Source organism: Trifolium pratense, linkage group LG1, assembly GCF_020283565.1.
Source record: "Trifolium pratense cultivar HEN17-A07 linkage group LG1, ARS_RC_1.1, whole genome shotgun sequence".
NCBI classification, from domain to species: Eukaryota; Viridiplantae; Streptophyta; class Magnoliopsida; order Fabales; family Fabaceae; genus Trifolium; species Trifolium pratense.
This window is the reverse complement of record NC_060059.1, coordinates 43,398,060-43,408,620: the sequence shown is the minus strand read 5'-3', so window position 1 is coordinate 43,408,620 and position 10,561 is coordinate 43,398,060. Positions and strand designations below refer to the sequence as shown.

Here is a 10,561-nt window from a genome sequence, read left to right as displayed (position 1 = left end):
TTGTTTTCTTCGCCTTTGTTGTATTTGTTATATCATATTGTCATAAAGTACTTAATTCACTCATTATACTGAATTTTTGGTTAGATAAATCTAAAAGTTATGAACTAGACTGGAGAAAGCGGTTTGATATTATCTGTGGCGTTGCTAGAGGGATCTTATATCTTCACCATGACTCACGATTAAGAATTATTCATAGAGACTTAAAGGCTAGCAATGTCTTGTTGGACATGGAATTGAACCCAAAAATTGCAGATTTTGGTATGGCTAGAATGTTTGGTGGAGATCAAATTGTAGCAACTACAAAACGTGTCGTTGGAACCTCTAGTATGTATTCAGCGTAAAAGCCTATTCCTTTCCTTGCATTATTTTTCTCGTATCTCTATCATAATTTTAGTAATCTCATTACATATATTTTTGTTTTACAGCGGTTATATGTCTCCAGAGTATGCGATGGAAGGACAATTCTCGGTGAAGTCTGATGTATACAGCTTTGGAGTTTTGCTGCTAGAGATTATTACAGGCAAAAAGAACAGCATTCAATATGAAGATTAGGAATCCACAACTTTAGTTGGACATGTTAGTATTTGCTACAAACTATACTCCAATTAATTCAAATTCACATTATAATATGTAGTCTAAATAATGTAGTAAGTTCAATTTATGTAGATATGGAATCTATGGAGAGAAGGCAAAGCCATGGAGATTATTGATGAATCATTAGGAGAGTCATTCTCTGAGCATGAAGTTGAAAGATGCATCCAAATAGGACTTTTATGTGTACAAGATTTTGCTATTGACAGACCATCTATGTCAGCTGTTGTTTCTATGTTGGGAAATGACTCAACTCTTCCTACTCCAAAACAACCAGCATTTATTTTCAAGAAAAGTAATTATGAGGGTTCAAATCCATCAACCAGTGAAGGAATTCACTCACTAAATGATGTAAGTATGACTATGATTGAAGCTCGCTAAAGGCCATGCTTATCGTATGACACTAATGTGTTGTATATGGATTAACGACGTTAAGGTTTGGTATATTATTATCAATTATATTTCCAAAGATTATCCAATTTAAAATGATAATGTAATTTTTTCAAGGAGTCCTATGACATCATTTCCAAAGATTTTCTTGCACACACAACAATCCTATGACATCAGATTTTCTTATTCCTATGACATCAATATCTTGTCATCATGATCATTGCATTCTATTCCCAAATCATCAATATCAATAATAATAAATATCAACAAATACCATATATTTTGCTAATATATTTTATTTCATTTTTTATTACTAATTACTGTATTTTTTCATATACTTGATTAAAGTACAATTTAATTTTATTATAATTAAGCCATTAGGTGTGGTCTAGTGATGAGAAATTTTGATAGTATGCTAGAGGTCATAAGTCAATCTTAACCAAAAAAATTATTATAATTTTTTTTAATTAATTAATTTTTTATATATAAAATAATTACACGGGAACAAAAAGTAGACGATCAACAAGCTACGCCGCTAATCCTTTTTGAATGGCAAAACTCAATCTTTGAAAAACTACATCTCTAGACGTATGCGTCACGACATTACAATGCATTACCTTTTGAACTCTTTTCAAAAGGTTTATAGCCACTGGTTCTAGAAACCCAAAAGTGTCGAAAGCAAACGGTATAAAAACGTGTTTATTGTCAAAACATGTTTTCTCATGTTGGCCATTTTGCTTGGTTAACTTGCTAACACAGTTTGTTACTTAACTAGCGAGCATCTCATGTATGTAAAAATTTAGGATTTTACATTGTTCGCTACTTACTTAACAAACATTCTGATTTTACACGGTTGCTTACTTGAGAAGTGAATTGTGTTCGGTTCTTTACATGTCATGCAAACACCCTCTTTACATTTTGCTTAAAACATCCGTCCCATGGTAAAATCACCAACCCCTAATCTTACAAGTGGAGAAACTCCAGTCAGTGGCGGAGCCAGAAATTTTATGGAGCCTGGGCAAAATTTAAGTCTAACAAGTTTTGTCCTAAATTAACCCCTAAAATTTTCAATTTATCTTAATTTTAAATAAAAAATCTCAATTTTACCCTAAACTAACTCCTAAAATCTTAATTTTACCCTAAACTAACTGTTAAAAATACCACAATTTTTTGTGAGAGCCTGGGCACTTGCCTAGGCTTGCCCTAATGTGGCTCCGCCCATGACTCCAGACAAATCTACACAAGCATGTTTCCAAAAAAAAAATTATTTAAAAAAAGAAATTTTCATTTTCTATTTTAAAAAAATCATTTTTTAAAATATCAATATTTGTGTCGCTTTCACATTTATTCTTAATATTTTTATTTTCTATTTTTTAAAAATATTTGTTTTACAAAAAAAATTGAAAAATAAAAAATATTAAGACTAAAGGTGAAACCAAATTATTTTAATTTATCATAAATATACCAACATCCATTTTATTTTTGTTTTTTTAATATTTTTTAATTAAATCTTATCATAATTTATTTCAATAAATTTATTATTTTCTAATATTTTTTAAATGTTTGATATATTTTATTCATTACTTTTTAGGTAACATAAATATAATTAACTTCAATAAATATATTATATCTTTTTATTTTTTGTTATATCTTATCTTAAAATCAAATGTTTAAAATTGTTTAAATTATTTGTTAATTCTTTATATTTTGGCGTTATATTCAAACAAAACAAAAAAAAATTCAATTATTACTTAAGTTAGTGATCAAACTTGAATACTTTTTATTGATAATATAATTTGAACTTAATCTAAAATTGAGAATCTTACTTTAATTTAGAAATTTAATTGTTGCAAACTTTAATTAAAGAAATTATGAAAATCACAAATTTGAATATTAGAGGACAAAACTTACATGCATTTTCATACATGCATTTCTTACTTTTCCACTCACAAAGAGGTAGTTTTTTTTATTAAAAAATAATTTTCTTTTATTTTTTCAAAATGAAAAAACACAAATAACCACCTCTTTGTGAGTAGAAAAGTAAGAAATGCATGTATGAAAATGCATGTAAGTTTTGTCCTTATTCACATTTTTTTAAGTAAATAATACACATTTTATTTTCCCTCATTTTCATGTGTTACATATGACTCTAGAAGTCATATATATCAATCACACCACCGGCCAATTACATGTAGCTCACCGCCAACGAATTATGAAGTTTAAATTAAAAATTTAATTTTAATAAAGCATACACAATTTTCTTGTTCCCATGTATTTAATATGACTTTTTGAGTCATGCCATATAAATCACCAAAATCACCTACGACCAATTATTAAATGCATAACACCATCAATATTATAATTCATTCTCCTTATTTTTATTTTTCCTGTACTACTACTTGTATAATTATTTTTCTGATTTTTTATTTCTTTTCATATTTTCTTTTGTATTTTTCTCTTTTGTTTCCTTTCATCTTTTTTGCAAACATCTATAAAATAAAAAACAATTATGCAAACTTATGAAATACATTACTACTATAAAAATAAAATTATATATCCTATAATTTTTTGCAAAACTATTAAAATAAATTTATGTTAAAACAAACAAGACCTTAGTCTCTCACACACACCTGAGAAGTGATCCAACATTAGAAAATGATCCAAGTTCCTCAAAATAACTATCTACAACCCTCGTTATTTTTCTTAAGTCATTAGTGTTAGATCGTCTGAGTTCACTATTATGTAATGATATATATATTCTATTGGTAACAATAATCTGAAAATATTTTTATTGTATAACAATAAATCTATTGATGAGGGTATAATAGGAAGATAAGGTGCAAAAATCCAATTTCTTAATTTGGTGTTACTATTTTAAATGGACACTAAAAAAAAACAGAGGGAGTAATATTTTTTGAATGTTTGAAATATTTTATTCATTACTTATTAGGTAGTATAAATATTTCAACAAACTAAATATATAAAACCAAATTTTTAAAATTGTTTAAATTAGTTGTTATTTCTTTATATTCCGGCATTACATTCAAACAAAACAAAAAACAAAAGCAAACTTATAGAGTACATTGCTATTACAAAAACAAAAGTATATGGCCCCGTTTGGCCAGGCTTATTTTCTACTTTTATAATTCTCTTTAAACGAATTAGATAAATAAAAAATTATGTTCGATCCTATTTCTCTTTGCTTAAAAATTTTAGTAATTCACTCGTAATGTATTAAGAACGCGTAATGTAGTGGTTCACTCGTAATGTAGTGATTCACAAACACTATCAATATGTTTGTTTTGTGAATCTCTCCCCTTATTAGTAAAGTGATTTTGTGAATTTGTCCCCTTAGTGTGTTTGTTTTATTAATTTTACTGAGCCTTTTTTTTCTCTCTTTTTGAAGTTGTTCGGAAATGGTCTTACAAGTTTCATTTCAACACATGTTTAAGAAGAGGTCCACGGCACATAATACTTAAAGAAGCACCATACACCAGTAGCCAAAGAGAATATGCTAGAAAATAAAAATGAAACCAAAGAGAACATATATAACATAGTAATGGTGCATTTTACTTGATATCAACAATAAACCATAGTAAAACTTTTGCTTTCAACAAGTTGGAATGTTAGAAAGGAAACTTTTGCCAAAGAGAATATGCTAGAAAATAAAAACGAAAGTTGGAATGTTTAGAAAGGAAAATTTTGCTTTCAACAATGAACCATAGTAAAACTTCACTTTTCAGCATTGTTGCTACAAGATGCACCCTTTTCAGCTTGGTTGCTAGAAGAGGCACCCTTTTCAGCATCCTTTTTGGATTCAGCAAATTTTTTCATTGCTTCAGCACCCTTACAAAATTTTTCCCATTTTGCAATTTCAATATCAAGCGAACTCATAGGAGAAGCTTTACGTTTTCTCGGAACTGTTTGCTTCCATTTTTTTCTCCTCAAGCTTAGATTCCCAAAATGGTAATCTTTCCTCAGCTTTGGCTGCTGCTTCTTCAACAAGAATACTTTGTTTTGCAATATCTACCCATTCCTTACGTTCAGCCTCTGACAACCTATTAAAAGCACTCATTGCCTTGCCTTGGCAACCCTTTTTGGATCTCTAAGATAAAAAAGTAAGAAAATAAATAAACAATTGTTTGTGATAGAATAAAAAAAACAGAAAAATTAATTAAAAACGTACATGAACAGCTCATACGAACAAGTTACTAGTGCAAAATATTCCTGGCCTTCGAGGGACTTCTCTTCTTTCAATTGTTCCTCATTAAATGTATCTCTACATCTAATACAGATTCCTCTTTCATAACAGCATTCGCCAGAATGTGGTTGTTTGATCTTAGGATCAAAACCTACAAGTTAAGTAAAAAAAGAAGATTCAGAGAAAAAGAAGCTAGAATTCCTCATTAAATGTATCTCTAAATGTATCACAAATTCCTCTTTCACAACAGCATTTTGATCTTAAAATCAAAACCTACAAGTTAAATAAAATAAGCAAAAAAAGAAGATTCAAAGAAAAAAAAAGCTAGGTTTCAAAGAAGTTTGTTACTTACTAGTGCCAACAAACTTCAACACCATTTTTCTAAGTTTAGTTTCTTGAATTAAAACTGATCTGTTTCTTGAAGATGATTGTGATCTATTTCTTGAAGACTGTTAGAATAAAAGTTCAGTAATTTTCAATCCTTACTAGTTGTATTAATAGAAGGGAACTAGTTGTATTAGTTAGTTAGTTAGTTTATAGTTGTTTAGTTAGTCAGTTAATTAGTTAGTACCTAGTTAGTTAGTTAATTAGTTAGTTTATTGTTGGTTAGTTAGTTAATTAGTTTGTTAAAACACACAAACCTAGAAATTATTAACTTATGGAAGTAAAATTAGTTGCAAATAGACAAAGAAGTAAAACTCACCATACGACATGCCATACTTTGGCCGCGTCTGTATGAAAACCCTATAACATGCACTAGCTTCCTGAGGCATCCCTATACAGTTGAATTGATCAAAGACATGTCAATCATAATCATAAAAAGGAACAAACTTCAGTAATAGAGAACTATCAACTATGTTAAATAAAATATTTACTGAGGTTTACAATACTTAGGAGAAAGGGGGAAATTACCTCACGAACAACCACCATAGATTGTGTCATATTAGCTAGCAGCTTTTGAAACCTCAAAAAGAACATTCACAGTAACATATTCCTTTATTAGCTGTGCACTGAAAGAAAGAAAAACTCACTATTAATCAAGGAAAAGATATATTCTGAAATCAAATAGCCAAGGACAAGATTAAATGGCGATCACATAGTATATTTAGGAAAACCAAGTGATGTGTTAAGCAAACGATTACAAACTTGTCGGCGTCAATGCTAAGTAGTAGTAGTTTGCCTTGTCGTCTCTTGCAATTACCAACATTATCTTTCTTCCACTAATACATTTAAAAGGTTATAGGACCTGAAAAGGTTAAATAAAATGAGTTATTGAAAGAGCACCTTGACTATTAAACTAACAAAACAATGCCACAAATACAGAGACTATTACACACCAATTATACATAAAATAAAATTCAAACAAAAACAAAACCTTTATCCGTGGGCCAGATATTGAGGAAGGTTGAGATTGGTTGTCTGCCTACACCACATCAAAGGAAAACAACAGGTTGAGGTTTTGGAAAGGAGTAGTATTGTAAACTACAAAGTATCTTCACTATCTTGTAATTTCAGCAATTACAGAATCCATGCTAATAGGGTTCAGTGTTCACGTCACCATTTTCAATCTCCGGAATTGAGCTTTCAATGGCGGAGGAAGAGGATGAGGAAGTCACATATACGGTCAAAATCACAGTCACACTCACCATTCCTCCTCCTCCACAAACACAACAACCTACTACTGTGAATGGTGATGAAGTGGCACGAGCTATGGATGGAGGGGCCGAGATTATATTATTAAGCGACGAGGATGATGGTTCGGTTAAAGGTGACGTGGTAGTAATAGAAGATTCTGATAGTGATCGAGAAAAACAAGATATGAATATTGGCACCGAAACGGCTTCGTTGAAGGACGATGAAGGTTCGATTGAAGGTGATGACGTGGCAGTCGGAGATAATGTGCCGTTGAAGGGTGATAATGTGACACAAGCTATAAATGCTGTAACCGAAACAGCGTCGTGTTATGGATAATCTATATGATATAAACTTTCAATCCAACGGTAAATTTTGTAAAATTCGTATTCGTTATAATATAAATCAATACTTGTGCATGTTAGACTTGACCTATTTATTACTAATAATTAATTAATTTGTACCTTGGGAGAAGATTTAGTGAGGATGATTTTACGCTGAAGATCAAGAAGATGAGTGAGACCAAGACGACGAGCGAGTAACTTATTATGATAACGCTCAAACTCATTCAGTATTGATATATCATGTTGTATTTGTTGTTGTTGTTGTTCTTCTTCTTCTTCTTTCTTTGATACCACTATACTATGTTGTTGTTGTTGTTCTTCTTCTTCTTCTTTCTTTGATCCCACCACTATACTATGTTGTTGTTTTTCTTCTTTTTTGTTTTTCTGAACCTCAAAACAACCTTGAATGTGTGACCTGACTGACCTTCGGGTCCTCTTATTATCTGGTGTGGCCGATATCAAGAAACAAAACTGATACCAAAAGTAAAATGTGAAACTCCATTGATGGAGAAAAAGTAAGCTCAAGCTTGAAGCTTGAAGATAGAAAAGAAAGAGAATAAAGAGTAATTCAGAGTTTTGATTGATTAATTGATGATGATTACAAGTGTTATGAACTATATATAGATGAGATAGCTTCTAACAAACCTCTAAATAACTCATCTAAGTTACAAACTGCATAACTAACTCATTGCTTGTGATACAAGTTAACTAACCAACTAATACAATTGATTGACTAGCTAATATTAATCAATCTATACTTTGTCACACCCCCTGAGGCCTGAATATGTTGTGAAGGTCAAGCTTGGAGAAAAGTCTATGAAAATTTGCTGGATGTAGAGCTTTGGTTAAAATATCTGCTATTTGATTGTAACCTGAGGTAGGTAATAATTTCATGAGTCCTCCTTGTAGCTTCTCTCGAACAATATGACAGTCTATGTCTAGATGCTTTGTGCGTTCATGGAACACAGGGTTTGAGGCAATGTGCAAAGCACTCTGACTATCACAGTAAAGTGCATGTAGCTTGTCTGTTGTGACTTGCAAATCTCTTAGTAAGTAACTCAGCCATTGCAATTCACATGTGGCAGATGCTAAAGCCCGATATTCAGCCTCAGATGATGATTTTGACACTGTCAACTGTTTCTTGGATTTCCAACATTTCAGTGATTGTCCAATGAAAAAACAATAGCCTGTGATTGATCTTCTGTTGTCAATGCAGCCTCCCCAATCAGCATCACTAAACCCCAGTAGTTGGATTGATGAATTTCTAGGGAAAAACAAACCAGTACCAGGATTTCCTTTGAGATATTTTAACACTTTGTGAGCAGCTTTGAAATGTATTGAGGTTGGAGCATCAAGAAACTGACTCAATTGTTGGACAGGGAAAGCTATATCAGGCCTTGTGGAAGTGAGGTATAATAATTTTCCAACCAATACTCTATACTCAGTGATGTCATGATGAGGTTCACTGTCAACATGATGTAGTCTATTACTTGGATCCATGGGAATGCTAGATGGCTTGCATCCCAAGGTACTTGTTTCAGTTAACAATTCCAAGCAATATTTCCTTTGGCACAGTGTGATCCCTTCCTGGGAGTGAGCCACTTCTAATCCCAGAAAGAATTTTAGTATCCCTATGTCTTTAATGCCAAAGGTATTGTGCAATTGTGACTTAGTGGTGACAATTTCTTCCAAACAGTTACCAGTGAGCACTATGTCATCAACATACACAAGCAGGGCAGTGAAACTAGATGAGGTGGACTTGGTAAATAAGGTAGGGTCAGATGTCATTTGAGCATATCCAATGGTGATGAGAAACTGTGATAATTTTTCATACCATTTCCTACTAGCTTGTCTTAGGCCATATAAGGATTTCTTTAATTTGCAGACTTGATTATTAGAAGCACCTTCCAACCCTTGTGGTATTTTCATGTATACATCTTCTTCCAAATCTCCATGAAGAAAGGCATTGTCTACATCCAATTGATGTATGTGCCAATTTTTGATTGAAGCAATAGCCAACACAGTTCTAATTGTGGTCATCTTGGCTACAGGTGAGAAGGTTTGAAAGAAATCAACACCTTCCACTTGATTTTACCCTTTAGCAACTAATCGTGCCTTGTATCTATCTATACTCCCATTTGCCTTTCTTTTGAGTTTATACACCCATTTGCTTCCAATAGGTTTAGCACCATCTGGTAAATTGACAATAATCCAAGTGTTGTTTTTAGCCAATGCATTCAGCTCATTGTTCATTGCTTGAATCCAAGATTTATTGATTGGATAGGGGAAAATGGTTTCTTCAAATATGACATTTCTGGAAATGATGTTCTCATGGTTATGAAGGTATAAGCAAACAAAACCTTAACGGGTGAGTTTAGCTTCGAAGTAATACTGCTGATAGTGGACTTCATTCCTGGATTGGTATCCCCCAGAGTAGGCTTTAGGCTGAACTGGGTTAACAACTCTTGTGTGTTATTTACTTTACTGTTTGTATTGTTTTATGTTATTTGCTCTGTTTATAGACAAGTGTTGGCGCACCGGTAACAACATCTGTCTACAACAGACAAGTGTTGATACACCTTGATCAACACCTGTCCACTGTGTGCCAGGAATTTCACTATATGCTGTCGTAGCCAAGTTTCACTTTTTCAAAATAGTTGCGACATTGAAAACGCGTTTTTTGAATCGTGATTCTTTTTCTAATAAAATGGCATCGGCAAGTCGGAATGCTACGAAATTTTGTAGATCCTCTCTATCTATTTTGGTAGTACTCTATGAAAAGAAAAAGAGCATAAAATCTATTCCTATATGCCACCGGAGCCAAGTTTCACTTTTTCGAAATAGTCGCGACGTTGAAGAAGCATTTTTTGAAATGTGATTTTTTTCTAATAAAATGGCATCGGCAAATCGGAATGCTACAAAATTTTGTAGACCCGCTCTATATATTTTCGTAGTACTCTATGAAAAGAAAACGAGCATAAATTCTATTCCTATATGCCGCCGTAGCCAAGTTTCACTTTTTCGAAATATTTGCGACGTTGAAAACGCATTATTTGACTGGTGATTTTTTTCTAATAAAATGGCATCGGCAAGTCGAAATGTTATGAAATTTTGTAGACCTGCTCTATGTATTTTGGTAACACTCTATGAAAAGAAAAAGAACATAATTTCTATTCCAATATGCCGCCGTAGCCAAGTTTCACTTTTTCGAAATAGTCTCGATGTTGAAGATGCGTTTTTTGAATCATGATTTTTTTTCTAATAAAATGGCATCGGCAAGTCGGAATGCTAAGAAATTTTGTAGGCCCGCTCTATATATTTTGGTAGTATTCTGAAAAGAAAAAAAAAACATAAATTCCATTCTTATATGCCGCCGTAGTCAAGTTTCACTTTTTCAAAATAG

At 32.1% G+C, this 10,561-nt stretch overlaps 1 long non-coding RNA gene and 1 pseudogene across 5 annotated transcripts; one reads left to right on the top strand and one right to left on the bottom strand.

Moving 5' to 3' along the window:
* Positions 1-972, top strand: part of LOC123894563 — a 1,558-nt pseudogene extending 586 nt beyond the window's left edge.
* A 3,935-nt stretch (positions 973-4,907) lies between these two features.
* On the bottom strand, positions 4,908-7,136 carry LOC123881653. 5 transcript variants are annotated; one of them, XR_006799562.1, is made up of 6 exons: positions 6,558-7,136; positions 6,279-6,428; positions 6,095-6,192; positions 5,886-5,957; positions 5,168-5,333; positions 4,908-5,086 (listed from the first exon to the last, which is right to left on the bottom strand). It is a non-coding gene; the product is annotated as an uncharacterized LOC123881653 (long non-coding RNA). The 5 variants fall into 5 exon arrangements; XR_006799564.1 differs by having other exon boundaries at positions 6,325-6,428; XR_006799561.1 differs by having other exon boundaries at positions 6,329-6,428.
* Positions 7,137-10,561: the final 3,425 nt, after the last annotated feature.